The following is a 15901-nucleotide window of genomic DNA, read 5'->3' on the forward strand; positions in this document are numbered from 1 at the left end:
CTATTGGCTGCAACTGTAGAGGATTCTTGTGGATTTTCGAAAAAACATTGAATGAGTTAAGTAGTGGGAAGAGAAATTTGCCTTTTGATATGGGTAAAAGGCATTTGGGTTATTGAAACTATCACCATTTGCAAGTGATATTGAAATGAACAACAAATTGATAGGAATGTGTGTAAAGTGTGGCAGTATGAGAGATGAACACCAGGTGTTTGATAGAATGTGGAAGAGGAACATGGGTTCTTGGTGATTGTTGATAAGCCAGTATGCAGTGAATTGGCAGGGCTATAATGGGTTGTTGTTTGAGGGGATAAAAAAATTGGGGGTACATTCTGATAAGGAGATTTTTGTGGTAGTTATTATAACATGTTTTAGTGTAGGAGCTGTTGAAGAAGGTTTATTACACTTCAAAGCGATGAGTAGTGAGTATGGTCCTATCAGTAGTCAAGGAGGCAGTGCACATCCATCAGGAAGAATTGCCCAGATGATGAACACTGACCATGACTCCATTGCTTGTCCTCAACCTAGAGTTCCACCTCCTAGACGACAGCAAAAGACAATGCTTTACAACAATGATTTGTTCCTTTAGGCTAATTACAAGTTTGTTCTGTCAGATACAAGGAATTATGCTCTTGAATTAATGGATCATGATAAAATGCTTAGGTGGAACAATATAATCTGCATGAGCTCATCTCAGGAAAATAAACTGGAGATGGATACCATGCTGAGTTGCAATGATAAGGTAGTCAATTCCTTAGTATGGAAAGCAATATCGAATTTGGATGGCTAGTTGGCTAGAGCAGATTCAGGACTTGTGGATGACTTGGAAAAGCTTCCATATGTTTATGTTGCATTGGATCAATTACAGCAAAGGCAAAAGTATTGGACTGGGCAACCAATGTGTGACAATGGTAGAAATGATAAATGTTCCAACAATAGGAAACAATCTTGAGAGCTTTTGTTAACTGTAAATGTGAAACTTTTTGAAGAAATAAAATGTAAATGAGGGTGTTAGATGCAACACCCCTAAGGTAGGCAGTTTCATATAGTCTACTGTTTCGGTGACCAGAGTCGGTCCGGACAGTCAAGGGGCGTAAAACCATATTTAAATCACCTAAAAAAGTCCTGAACAAAAATTAATAACCATTACATGAAGGCTAAATGAAAATGATCAAAACTAGGCATAATGGGTTAAATGAGCCAAGGCCATAGCTATAAGTGACCTAAACGGGAAATGATTGGGAAGTCAGTCGCTATTCTATCTTTGAGTGGGATATTGTAACATCTTAGGCCTAAGAATTATTGCAAAGCTAAGAGTATTATGAACACCACATAAAAGAACCAAGAACAAGCTCAAAAAATTGAACCAATGTTTCGGAAACAATTAAATGCTATATGGGATAAAATTTTTAAAAAAAAAAGTTTATCTTCTTCCTTCCAAGCCGTCACCCGCACTCACTCTCATCTCTCTCTTAAACTCCATTAAAGCTCAATTTTGAGCTTGAGTAATCCCTTAAATTAGCCATAAAACCCATAAGTCTCTTCATTAAAACTTGACTCTACACCTTGGGCAAGTGATTGGTAGCCAAGAAAGTGAAGGAAAATCAAGTTTTGCAATTCAAGAAAATTGGACAAGTGAGGTTAGTGCTTGTTTCCCTTTCTTTTCTTCTTTAAGCTTTGAAATTAAGTTGAGATGAGTGTAAATTGTATGAAAATTTAAAGAAAATGATAAGTTATGAAGGGACAAAAATTCGGCAGCCATGGGATTGAATGGAGATGATATGTTTTAGTGTAATAAATTATGTATGCAAGTTCAATGGAGGTAGTAGATGTGCTTAGAATGTTTTAATTTCATATATTGTGCAAACTAGTGAAATTAGGGTTCTTGAACCATTGAAATTGGGGGAAATTTTGGGAGAAATTGGTAATTTATGCAATTGGACCTAATTGAGGCTTGAAATGGTAATTGGGGTAAATTGGAGTGTGATTGAATGGTTAGATTGGGTTGAATTGGTGAATGTGGTGTTGCCCCAATTGGGCAGTTTGACCTTGGTCAACTCAAGAGGGCATAACTGAAAATTTGTTGCTCCAATTGGTGTGAGGCCAATTAGAGATGAAACCTAAGACCCAAAACTACAATTTGATGAAGAAACCCAACCCTAAAACTGAACATAAAGTAGTGAAAAGTTAGGTCAAATCCTAATAATGCACACTGCCACTGTTCAAAAATGACCATATGAACAGTACTTGTTCAAAAGGTCATAACTTGGTCTAGGAAGGTCCAAATGACCTGAATTTTATACCGACGGAAAGCTTAGACATAGCACTACAACTTCCATGAAGAACACCAATGCAAATTCTGAACATAACCCATCCGAAAAGTGAGGTTGTTGAAATAGGCATTGAAATTGAATTGTATTGTGATTTTATGTTCACAAAAAGGGCAATGAGTTTTATGATGTTATTTTATATCTCACTATTAATACTCGACCTGGTTATTACCCGTCCCTCATTTGTTGAGGAGACACTGGAGTTAGTTTTGTTTTGATTACCATGGTATGTGCACATTGTTGTGATCTTTCTCATATAAGAGGTTAGATCAGTGATGAAGATGGCCCTTTCGGAATATAAATTGTTATGGTGTGATGGATGAAATGTGCACGATTCAATCTCCCCGACCATAGGGAGTGAGAATCACCCTGAAGATGGCCCTTAAGGATTAGTCTTGCATTAAGATAGTGAGAATAAGAATGGATTTGAAAGTGAATAATTGTGCTTTCAATTGATATTTTATGCACAAATGATTAAAAGAAATTATTTATTTTAGTCGGATTATATTTTGATGCTTTTCCCTATTTAATGGAATTTAATATCTATTTTCATGAATTTATGGGAATGTTTTAATATTCAATTATGATTTGGAAAATTGTAAGTATTGAGCAAAGTAATTTAAATAAATGGTTTATATTATTGGAAATATTGACTTGATTTTGTGAAAAATGATGAGATTAAATATTTCCAAATTCTTTGCTACGATTGTGTCAAGATATAGTGTATTACATTTTTAAATTATAGTTGTGCACCACTGAGTTCACCGCTCGGCGATAGCTTTTTTATGCTGTTGCAGGTGAAAGAAAAGATAGAGCAGCTGAGTGAGATCACTTGAAGCTGCAACCTGAAGACAGACCAAGAATATTTTGGGTATAGTGTAGGTATATTTCTAGACAATATATTTTGATGTAATTATGTAACTATGTGTATGTAAAATATGTTCGAGCAGTTGTACAGAAAAATTTGTAATATTATTTTTAGATGTTCTCAAATGTAAATTATTGAAATGTTGAATTTGAGATCTTATTTATTTGTATATTTTTGTAAAATAAATTTTGTAATCCAAATGAATGAAATACTCGAATTTCTTTCTGAGTTTTGTAAACAATGAATTAATTTCGTTATGACAAATTCTATTGAGAATGAATTGAGTTGATTGATTGAAATAAATTGAGAATGTTGAGATTGGATTGGGAAAATTTTTATAAATTGCTTTTGCAGGTAAACTTGAAGAACTATTTTTACCCAGTTTTAGCCGTAACCATGCGGATTTTCCGCTAGATTTTAAAAATTACCAAATTATCCCTAATAAGCTTTATAACATATACTTGAGTTGAAAATACTCAAGGTAAATCTTTCTCACCATGCCAAATCAAAAATGCATTTGTTTTGTTAAAATCTCTTGTAGTATATTTAATAGATTATCGGTAGACGAACTTCGGTAATTTATTAGATATACTACGGGATCATGCCATAACTTACAGAGGGGTAGGGTGTGACATTAGAGGTCTTGTAATCGTGTAGGGCTCAAGGAGAATGAGCATGAAATTGCACAAAGACAAAGGAAGAAAATATGCTTCCTGTGGATGAAGAAGCTATGCATGAGAATACATATCCAAGCCATATCTGCATTCTTTTGAGTTCTTTGAGGACAAGGAGCTTCTCAAGGGAAAGATATTGATACAATATATTTGGCAACAAAAAATAAAAAGGTGACCACTGTATTACAGATCATTCTTGATTTTTAATGAAAAGTCAATTGAATTTCTCTTTCATCTCCTCTATATTTTTTCTTTCTTCCATTTTATATCATATCAAACAAATATTCTTCTCTTTTCTATCCATAAATCAACAAAATTAAAATCCATACCAACCGATCAACGACCATCCCAAAGAATGTAACAATCAAGAAGCCCAGTACCTCCCAAAAACCAATCCTTCCAATTTTTGAAAAGTGTAGGTTAATAAAACCCAAGCTCTAATTTTGTATAAGGAAAGATTAAATACAGCACACACACAAAATGGGCAAATAATAATAATAATAATAATAATAATAATAATAATAATAATAATAATAATAATAATTATAAAACAAAGAATCATCATCATTGCTTCTAAATAGCAAACTCTTCCTCTAGATGTTGTATCTGTACTCGGCATATAAAAGGAAGATTCGAAGCAAATGAATTTAGATTTCTTTCTCTTCCAACCTAATCAAAGCCTTATAGATCCAACCACACGAGTCTCCATTACGACAACATGTTGCTTCCTCAAACCTAAGCCATTTCCTCAGCTTTATCCTCCTTAGGCTATAAGAAGGTATTTATTCTAATTTCTCAAAAGGTAATGAAGAAGGGGAGCTTTTTACTGTACAGGTGTACTGTAGAATTAGAAATACTAGAATAGGATCAACAAAAACGCCATTCAAAATAGCGTTCGCATTCAGAAGCCATTCAAAATAGTGTCCTTCTGCTGGGAAGCTATTCAAAATAGCGTTCATGCAACTGGGACGCTAATATAAATGGCGTGCAACCTAGGACGCCAATATAAATGGCGTCTCTACCCTGGATTCCTGCAACTTGGTCACGTCATCAGAGAGATGTGATGTGGAATAACGGGCAAGTATGGAAATAGCGTCCACAGTCTCCCACACACACCGAATCTCTATCTGAACACTGGGAGAAGACTGGGAGCGAATCTCTATCTGAATACTGAGATTAAAGAGTCTGAGCAGTGGTTAATAGCGTCCAGAATGGGGACGCTATTAAAAATGGCGTCCAGGTGTCCAGATTTTAAGCTCTTCAAATGCCATTTACAGCTCTCATTTCCCTCCCATTTATAGCTCTCATTTCCTGCATTTTAATCCCTCTCATCTCTTATCACTCAGCTCTGTTGGTGGTGGACGGAGCAACTTCCGGTGGACCAGCAAAGAAGGAGGACGACACTTGTTGACTAGCAGAAAAGGTTGGGGTCGCTTGAAAGGATTTTACTGCAAAGTTTAAAACTTAGTTACTCTTAAGAAAAGGTATGTATTTTGAACATAATAAATGTTTAATATATGAATACTTTTGTACATTATACGTGCTTGATAAAATGAAAATGATTTATGTTAAAATTTTTTTAGTGCTTAATGTGTTTATGTTTGTTGAAAAATGATGAATATTTGTTAAATATGCATGTATGTCTTAGAAGTTAGGTTATTATTATATTTTTAGTGTTTAAGATAAAATAATAAACATGTATGAAGAAATAATAGATTATTTGAATGATTTTATAATATTTAGAACTTAAATTATATAAAAGAAAATTTAAGATAATGTTTATATTGTGACATGAGTTTATACTGAAATATAGTTTTTTCGTTTATTCATTAAGTAGGCTACACTTGGAACCCGAAAAAAATTAGGAAATAATATATATATATATATATATATATATATATATATATATATATAATGTAAATAATTTTAATAATATAAATTTATATATATAATGAGTATAATAATAGTATCATAGTTAAATAGTTGTAGATAGTTGAAAATGAAAGTGAGAATTTGTTAATGAATAATTAAAATGATAAAATATGAATTTTTTAAATAACTTATACTATGGGATAACATTAGTGTAAGTTACAGAAGAAAGAAATTAAAAAAAAAATTATAGGAACTTTAGTTTATAATATATTATAGTAAAATAAGTATGAAAAAATATAATATAAATTTGTATTATGAAGATATTAGTAAGAAAATAAAAATACAAATTTTACATCTTAGTAATGGCCTGAAAATAATATACTATATTAAGGAAATTATATGTTGAAAAAACAAATTTACATTTACCCATGCTACTAGTTTACGTAAAGTGCATAAAAATATAATACTTAAATGGTATAAAAATAAAATAATTATAGTTGAAAAAGTAAAAAAAAAAAAAGAAGAAAAAAATATATGTAATATTATGGAGTTGGTAGGTAAAGGTACTACAATGTGTTTAATTAGAATAGATGGATGTATGAGAGGGTATTCCTTTATCCAAGCTTCTAACCTTAGTGCATGACTTAAGTTAGTTAATTTTTTTATTTAAGTAGAATTAAATATTTAATGTGAACCCGACTTGTTATTTGGCCTGTTCATTTTTGGATGTGATAATTTAAAGTTTAAATGTTAAACCAAAATAGATCTTCATCTATGGATGGCAATGGGTAGGGTATCCGTGAAAATCACCCTACCCGAATTCGAACCCGATAAATATTATTAAAATCCAAACCCGTCTCAAACTCAATTAAAATTTATTCTTAATTACCCGAACCCATCCTAAACCTGATTAGTATTAACTGAAGAAAAAAAAACTGAACCTGTTTAATTTTATATATTTTAATTAATATTTTGCATTAAAAATTTAATAATTTCATAAAATATTTAAGTTCTATTTTATATAAAATAAAATATATAAAAATTTATAGATTTTATTATAAAAAATATATATTTTATATTTAATTAAGTATTTATATAAACAAGTTCGGATAATGGATACGCAAGATGTGAAACCCGAACCCATCACGAATATAATTTATCAAACCTGAACTTGTCTTAAACCCGATGATACAATACCTAAACCCGTCCTATTAGAGTTCGGTCAGATCAAGTACCTGCATAAACCTAGCCGGTATGATCTCTATCTTCATTTGGTTCCATTTAACAATTCTAAAAAAATAGAATTGAATGTTAAACTGAACTGAATTTTATTCTGGTTAGATTTATTTTTTAGTTAAAATAATCGAATTGAATACTTGTATTCACCCCAATCATGGGTAACATCCTAGCTTTATTTTATTTTATTCCTTTATATATTGTATAATTTTGAAATAAAAAAGTATAAATTATTTTAATAAACATTGTTATAATAAATAATATTTTACATAATAATATTTTCATTATAAAATACATATTTTTAACGTAATTAAATTTTTAATATAAATAAAAAATAAAATATACAATGTTTTTCTTTTTCTTTTTAATTATTTTATTTAATAGATTTTAAATAAAAAAAGTTGTACGCTATTATGAATAGCATTTTCCCTTCACATGCTATAGTGAATACTTTATATAATAATTCTATCATTTAATATGTATAATATTAATTTAAATAATTTAGTTTTTTTTTATTCAGAAAATGTTAGTTCCATCGTTTGGTACTTTATACTGGGATGGAGATATTATTATGGACGATGAAGGGTACAACTATTGTGGGGGTTCATCTGTGGTCATCACTATTGTTAGACGCATGGATTTTGGTATTTTAGGAATGAAAATAGTTCATGGAATTGGACTTAAAGCTGGACATGAATTTATATCGAATATATTTTTCAGACAACCCATTGTAGGAGATGGTTCAGTGAAATGGGACTGCATGAGTTTGGCAAACGATGACGATGTGAATATTATGTTTAATTTTATTGATGAAATTGGGGGTATGTCATCGATTGAATTATATATTGATATTTTTCAACCAGATGCATCCGCAAATATTGTTAATGAAGCGAGCCCATCAAATATTGGTTACATTGAAGCACTTGGGTCTATGGATGCAGGTGATGAGATGGTGTTGGAAGATGAAATGTATGAAATTGATAACAATATGGCTAATGATAATGTTATAGGGAATGTTAGTGAATGTCAAGATATTTGTCCAAATCTATTTGTGTACAATTCACAATCTGCTGACAGTGATTATAGTCCCAATGATGATGAGGATGATGAGAACGAAGAGGATTGTGATGAACAATGGATTGACAGTGATGACTAAGACATCAATGAGGATGTTGGTCATCATAATGAATTAGTAGTAGATTTGCCTTTTTACTACAATACTCATATTGCAAACCCAATAATGCCACTTGTCCCCTTTCCGCCTTACTGTGAAATAGATTTTTCATTGTTAACGGTTGATCCATGGTCAACACCAATATGTAGTTCAATGTGGGATCCATCGAAAGAGTTTGAATTAAGAATGATATTCTCATCTAGAGAGGATGTCCAAATCGCTGCCAAACAATATCATTTACATAGGCACCATGAGCTTTGTAATGAGGAGACAAAGAGTAGAACATATGCCATCAGGTGCAAAGACATAAAGAGCAATTGTAAGTGGAGATTGCGTGCCTCACGGGTTGTAGGAAGTGATATATGGAAAATTACGCGATATAACGATTTGCATACATGTGTTTATCCATCACTGTCACAAGATCATAAGCAATTGGATAGCAAATTTATATCTGATTTCATTCTCACTATTGTATGCGAACAACCTAGTGTGAAGATAAGAGTGTTACAAGCCGAAATAAAAGATAAAGTCAGATATATGCCAAGTTATAGAAAGACCTGGAAGGCTAGGCACGATGCAATTATTAAGATCTTTGGTGGTTAGGAGGAATCTTATGGAAGATTGTGACAATTAATGCTTGCATTGTGCAACACAACCCTAATTGTTTGTTCTTGATTGAAGATGATCTTTTTTTATTAATAATAGATTAAATCCTGCTTATCGAGTTTTTGACAGAATGTTTTGGGCATATAAACAAGCAATAGAAGGATTCAAGCACTCTCGATCGGTTATATTCATAGACTCAACTTTTTTAGATGAAATGTATAATGGATATTTATTTTGTACAATGGCACTTAATGGCAATAACCATATTTTCCCTATTGCATGGGCAATAGTCGACTGTGAAAATACAAGAAATTGGGATTGGTTTATGTCTTGTTTGAGGGTGTTTGTGACAAATCGTAAAGGTATATGTGTTATATCAGATCGGCATATTGCCATAAAAAAGGCAATGCAGCAAGATTGGTGGCAGCCTCCTGATGGACATCATCGATACTGCTTACGACACATCCTCAGCAATTATAACACAAAGTTTAAGAACACTGAAATAAAAGAAGCTCTTCAAAAGGCAGGTTAGTTCTAAGTTTAGTACTTATCGTAACTTTAATTTAAATATAAATGTCACATAGTAAACAACAATTGAAACGATTTTTTTTTTGTATAGCCCACCAAATTCAAAAAATAAAATTTTATGAGGCCATGAAAATAATCAAAAGCAAACATCTAGACATTTTTGAATGGGCTAGAAAGATACCTTTAGAAAAATGGACACGTTCTAATAATGGATGGAAACGTTATGGCTCCATGACAACTAATACTGTTAAGTTGGTTAATGGAATGCTCAAGGGGATTCATGCTTTACCAATAATTGTAATGGTAGAGAAAATATTTTTCCAATGTGTCGATTATTTTGACACGCTGTACGACCCTCCGCGAGCAACTGCAACTGGGTTTCAAATTCACACTGGTATGTCGTCAAATATTACTTGACAATTTAAATGAAGTAAACTCACTTAATGTTAGGATTTTTAATCGCGATTGTGGTGAATTTGAAGTTTGGAAGGGTAGATTTGAAGCAAAGTATGTGGTCAAACTTGATGAAAGGACATGCATGTGCAGAAAGTTTCAAGAAATATTCATTCCATGTTCCCATGTGATAGCAGCATGCCAATCAATGTCAATTAATTATGAGCAGTATGTCTCAAATTATTATACATTGGAGCGAACGCTTAAGTGTTATGAGTGGCAGTTTCATGCACTTGGACATCATGATGATTGGCCAACAGACAATGATTCAATTCTTCTACCTGACCCAACTTGAAAAAGGTCTAAAGGAAGACTAACTTCTGTAAGGAAGAAGAATGAAATGGATTGGAGGGTGAATAAAAAAGAAGGGGATACATCTAAAATCCATTGTTCGCTATGTCGTGAACAAGGACACACAAAAAAGAGTTGTCCCTTGTGAAAGAACACCATGAATTAATTATGTACATCTTTTAAAATACTATGTATTATTATCACAAATTGTTGCACACTGTTTTTATTTTTATGTTTTCATTTTATGTGTATAAATGTAATAGGGATTAAGGCATAGAAAGAAGTTAAGTATTTCATCACATAAGAGTCATCCAACCACTTCAAATACAAATGCATTTGAAAATATAGTGGACAAATATATTGACCCTAATGGATGTACATGGTATGGTCATAAAAGAGCTTTTGTCAATCAGAAGTATCATGCATGTCTCCATCAAGGATTTGCCAACCATATATTTATTGGTAAGCATTGAAAGAATTTATCAGATTTTGGACAAGTTAAAATCGTTGCACAACATGAATGGGATAGATTATGGGAGATACATTGTGAATTGGAAGCATATTGTAGATTTCACAATTTATCCGTCCCTAAGGTTTGATAAGCTGAGGTTGAAAGGAATTCAGGTGAAGGTATCCAGAAAGTTAAATCACAACTGTGTGCTGAGAATGAGATAATGAATATTCGCCTTGAATTATTTCACAAACAACAAATTCCATTAAAAAATATGGATCAACTTAATAGCGCACCTGAACCTACCTTAACTGTAGATGACGATGACATATCTAATTCTAGTGACAGTGATGATAGTGATTTTGTATATTATCTCCCACATTGCTTATCCCCATGTTGTTAGGTTAAGTATATTTCAATATTATCTTAATCTTTATTTATTGTGATTATAAGATATTCGTAATGCACAGTTAAATATTACTTGTTGCCTTTTGATGTGTTTGTTTTCAATTGATAATGACAGCATTTGTTTGAGCTATTTACCATAAGGATGCATTCAAAAAAACAATTAACGAGTGAGGGGTGAGAGAGAGAATTAACAAAAAGGGGGTGGGACAAGAAATGGGATGCTTGTCATTTCCCTCCATCCTTATAGTGAATAGCTCCATTTATTGCATTATTTAATATAATGGTTGCGTTATGATGTGTTTCTCATTTATTTATTTGTACTCCCTTTTGTTTATGTCTTAGATAAAATAATGGCTTATATAAGCGCACTCCAAAAAGGATTGTTAGTGAACAATAGCGGGCAAGGGTAAATGGTCAAATTAGAAATTTGAGCCAAATACCTATGGAAGTAACACCCTCAAGTACATGAGATTACCTAGTCTACATTGTTAAGCATATGATAAGAGTGAATGGGCTTATTCAAGAAATTATATGGGAAGGAGAGTTATTAATAGATAAACATAGATATTTGGCTCTAAGATCAGCTCTGAGTTGTATCCACGACAAAGGCATACTTGACCACGTATGGGGAAAATTAGAAGTACCCCATCATATTTACTACTACTTAAAGGATTTGTCAAAGAATATGCTAGTTGGGTCGCTACGAGGATAATGTGTCGGTCAATTGATATAAAAATGCGTTATAGTAACAAACATACTCTGGTTAAGCCCATGTTACCTAAAATCTACTACATATTAGACAAAGATCTTTGTGATGAGCTAATTAGATCATGTCCTGTCAATCAAATAGTTAGGCTAACTTAATTAGTTCTAATGTTGTAAACAATATTTATATGTTTTGTTGATGTACTAAACAATGTTTTACTTCAATCTTTGTATTGAATAAGTAATGCAAACTTATTAATTAATGCATTGAATGTAAATTATTTATTTATGTAATTTAATACCTTTATTACATGTTTTTATTATCATTCATGTATTAATTAATGTACAAGGAAAAAATGCGAATTGTTGTAGCTATCAAAATACAAATTGAAAATGTATATTTGCCATAATGAATAGGTATGGCTACACAACAAGAAAGAAGAGATTACATTGTGCTAGGTCCAATTGATCCAGAGCTTCTTCGACTTCAACCACAACACCGTTCTGAAGGGATTTGGAATAGAACAATTGAGCATGAAGTGCTTACGTGCAGGAGGCAGGGCAACATATTGCATTCTGACATTGATGACCGAATTATTCCTCATCTTCGCGAATCTGGATTTATTGGTATTGCTAGACTAGGATTTTTTTTCTCTTGACTTGCACCTCATTAGTGCCTTTGTAGAGCGATGGCGACCAGAGACTCATACATTTATTATGCCAATTTGTGAGTGCACAATCAGTCTTCAGGATGTCGGCATTATTTTCGGTTTATCAGGACATGGTTCTGCTATTACTGGAATGTCATGGGCTGACTGGCCAGAAGTTTGTGAGATGTTATTAGGAGTTAGACCACCCTCGAAAATGATTCGAGGACATACACTAAAATTATCATGGCTAACTGATGAGTTTGGAGTGATTCCACATCATGCTGATGAATTAACAGTGTTATGGCATGCAAGAGCATTCATATTATGACCAATCGATTTGATCTTTCCTAACAAGACAAACTCACGTGTCAATTTGATGTTCCTACCTCTTTTAGAAGACTTGAGAGAAGCTACAACATACAGTTGGGGTGGAGCTTGCTTAGCATTCCTTTATCGTGAGTTATGTCGGGTTATAGTTACTGAAGCAAAGGAGATTTCAGGACCACTGTTCATTTTGCAAATCTGGGCCTGGGAGAGATTTAAAATAATCTCTCCATCAATAAGAGATCCATCAGCACCTCATGATGCACCCCTAGGTGCTAGGTATGTCACTAAATTTACATTATTTTTTCCATTATGCAATTAATAAATTGATTTTTATTGCATTGCATTTTAAATTTTCTTATCAATTAACAGGTGGAGTAGAGCTTGACAGATCACTGAAGTAACAACCCATGTACTATAGCAAATTTGGTACAACCTTGACCGGATGTGACCTGAAGATGTAAACTAAAATTTCATAAATCTTACTTAAAATAATATGTTATATTTTTCCTTACATTTATAATCACTTAATGTTTTGCTAATATTAACTTGTAGATTACATGGGAACCATATAGTAAGGAATTGTTAGATGAGTTGCCAGACATATGTATCCAGGGTCGTCCTATTTGGAAGGCAGTGGTGCCATTAGTTTGCTTCCATATTATTGAATGACACCAACCTGACAGAGTGAGGAGGCAGTTTGGTTTGGCCCAGCCTATTCTAAGACCACCGATTCAAACAGACGAGTTGCATGAGATTACTCTCTGATTTAGTGAGAGTAATTGGGCGCACTACCATGCGACATACATTCATCGTTGGAATAGGCGAGAATAGTACATTGTTCAAGGGCAAGAAATGGGACAACCACTCCACCATCACTCTGAATATATGGAGTGGTACCTTCGAGTTGCGAGACATTGGATCTCAATAAGTGGAGCTGCTATTAGTTATGTGGTAATGATTTACAACACGTATTTTTTCATTATTAAATACTTCGTAATGGCTATTTTATATTTTTTTCAACCCAAAATGTTAAGCAATGCATGAACTTTTTATTTTTACAGGAGGATGCAATTGAGGATTGTTTGCTAAAATCACAGAACCCATCAACACAAAATGTGGCAGAAGTTAAGTATACATTAAGGAAAATAATGATTGCTTTAAAGCAATAAAGTCGACTTTGCTAAATGCCACCTCCTCAGTCCCCACCTCAAGTAGCAACTTTTAATGATGAATTGGAAGAAGACCAACCCATTAACCAGCCTGAGCCCTCACATAGAGCAGGACGACGTCAATCGCGTCCTGCTCAACGTCGTCAACATCCAGTGCGTCGAGCCTCTCCTCTCGATGATGTTTTGCCCCCACCTGTTGCATTCCACCCTTACTGCATGGCATTAGCGCCTGATCCTATTCCCTTAGCTGCTGCATTGTCTGATCCTAGTCCATTGACACACTGCACTGGTTGGATGCCTACCCCATTAATGCCTGGCCCATCAGCACCATGGATGCAAAGTAGAAGCACATTCGACTTCACTAAGAGTCAGCAGCCGCAAATACCATTCAGCGACTTATTTGCTTCTTTTGGCAGACTATCTACCATTGGGCCGCCACATTATACTTCGAGTCAATTTGGTGGATATGGTTCAGATCAATACTTTGCACCATATCAGTCTGCTGCCTTAGGCCATATTCCATCTGGTGCGGGTCTATTTGGACACCATGACCAAAGTGTTGTGCATTATACTGCAGGGAGAGAATCATCAGGACAATAACGAGGGCAACCTAACAATCCTCAAGATGCATAAGGTGATCCAGAAGATCATCAAGAAGGGGGATAACATAGAGTTCTTCAACTGAGGTGACATATAAGAAAACCTGGTTGTGGCATATGACTGATTTAAATATTTGTTTTCATATGTATATTAATTATGAATACTTGTCTTAATTTATAAAATTTATAAAAGATTGCAATTTAATTTTGTACAAATTTTTTATAACTTAATTTGGTACTAAGTGAAAATCAATAACAATATCTAAATTATATATTGTTATAAACGCTCACATGTAATAAATAATAATTTAATTTCTTTCAATTCTTAAATCTATTTAAATTTATTAATTGCTATCAAGAAACTAAATTATCCATAATTATAATAGAAATGAAAATTAATATCACATGCAAATTAATTTAATTGAGGATAATCAATTTTGTTTTCCATTTTTTTTTTCTGTTTCATGTAACTTAAATTTCATATATTCTAAAGAAAAAAAATTTTATTTAATCTCTCATTTTTTTTACATTATATTATGTGAATATTAAAGCAACAAATTTTATTTAATTTCTTATTTTTTTGTATATTACTAATATTTTGTGAAAATATATATAATTTCACAATTTTATTTATTTTTATGTGTATAAATTAATATAAATTTTTTTGTTTGTATGGACAGATGTTGCCTCGGGACGCTAATTAAGTTAACGTCCTGCATGCAGGACACTCCCCGTTACTTGGCATCCACCTCTCTCCCGTAATTTATTTTATTAGAACATTTTTCTACCAATTTAAATTATACACTACCCATGTACGTTCAAATTTTAATGCTTTTAAATAGTTAAAATTAATATTTTTTAAATAATTACAATATTAATTTTCATTAACAAATACAGTTAAAATTTCAATTTTTTTTAAATTTTTTGGAAATAACATATTTTAAATAAAAATTATATTATATGTTTTCGTTAACAAATGCAATTACAATTTTAAACTTTAATATTTTTAATCTACAAAATAATCTATTTTTAAAAATATGGAATTAATATGTTTTAAAAAATAAAAAAAAATTTCGATCAAATATTATATACATTATTATTTTTATCTATAAACAAAAATAATTTTTATGCATTATTAATTATAAGTGGAACGTATTGGTAATGGCATTTTTTTTGTCCTAAAATCTTCATGCAAAGACCCGTGGTGGGACGCCATTATAAATGGCGTTTTTGGGTTGGGATTTTGTCTGAAATTCTTCATGTAAAATCGCAAGGTGAGACGCTATTATAAATGACATTTTTGGGTGTGGACAATCCCGCCACAAAGTCGCCTTTTTGCGGTGCCAGGATGGAGACGGATAACACTATTATGACAAGCATTTTGGGTGAAAATGCTATTATTATTAGCGTTTTTCTTTGGACGCTACTGTAATTAGCGTTTTTACTAAAAAACGCTATTTTGATTAGCGTTTTGTGGTGTTTGACTTGCCACTCAACCCCCTTCTGTAATTTCCTTAGTTCACACCCTTTTCTGATAAATTTAATTTTAAAGTACACATGTAC

This window comes from Hevea brasiliensis, chromosome 4 (assembly GCF_030052815.1).
Source record: "Hevea brasiliensis isolate MT/VB/25A 57/8 chromosome 4, ASM3005281v1, whole genome shotgun sequence".
NCBI classification, from domain to species: domain Eukaryota; kingdom Viridiplantae; phylum Streptophyta; class Magnoliopsida; order Malpighiales; family Euphorbiaceae; genus Hevea; species Hevea brasiliensis.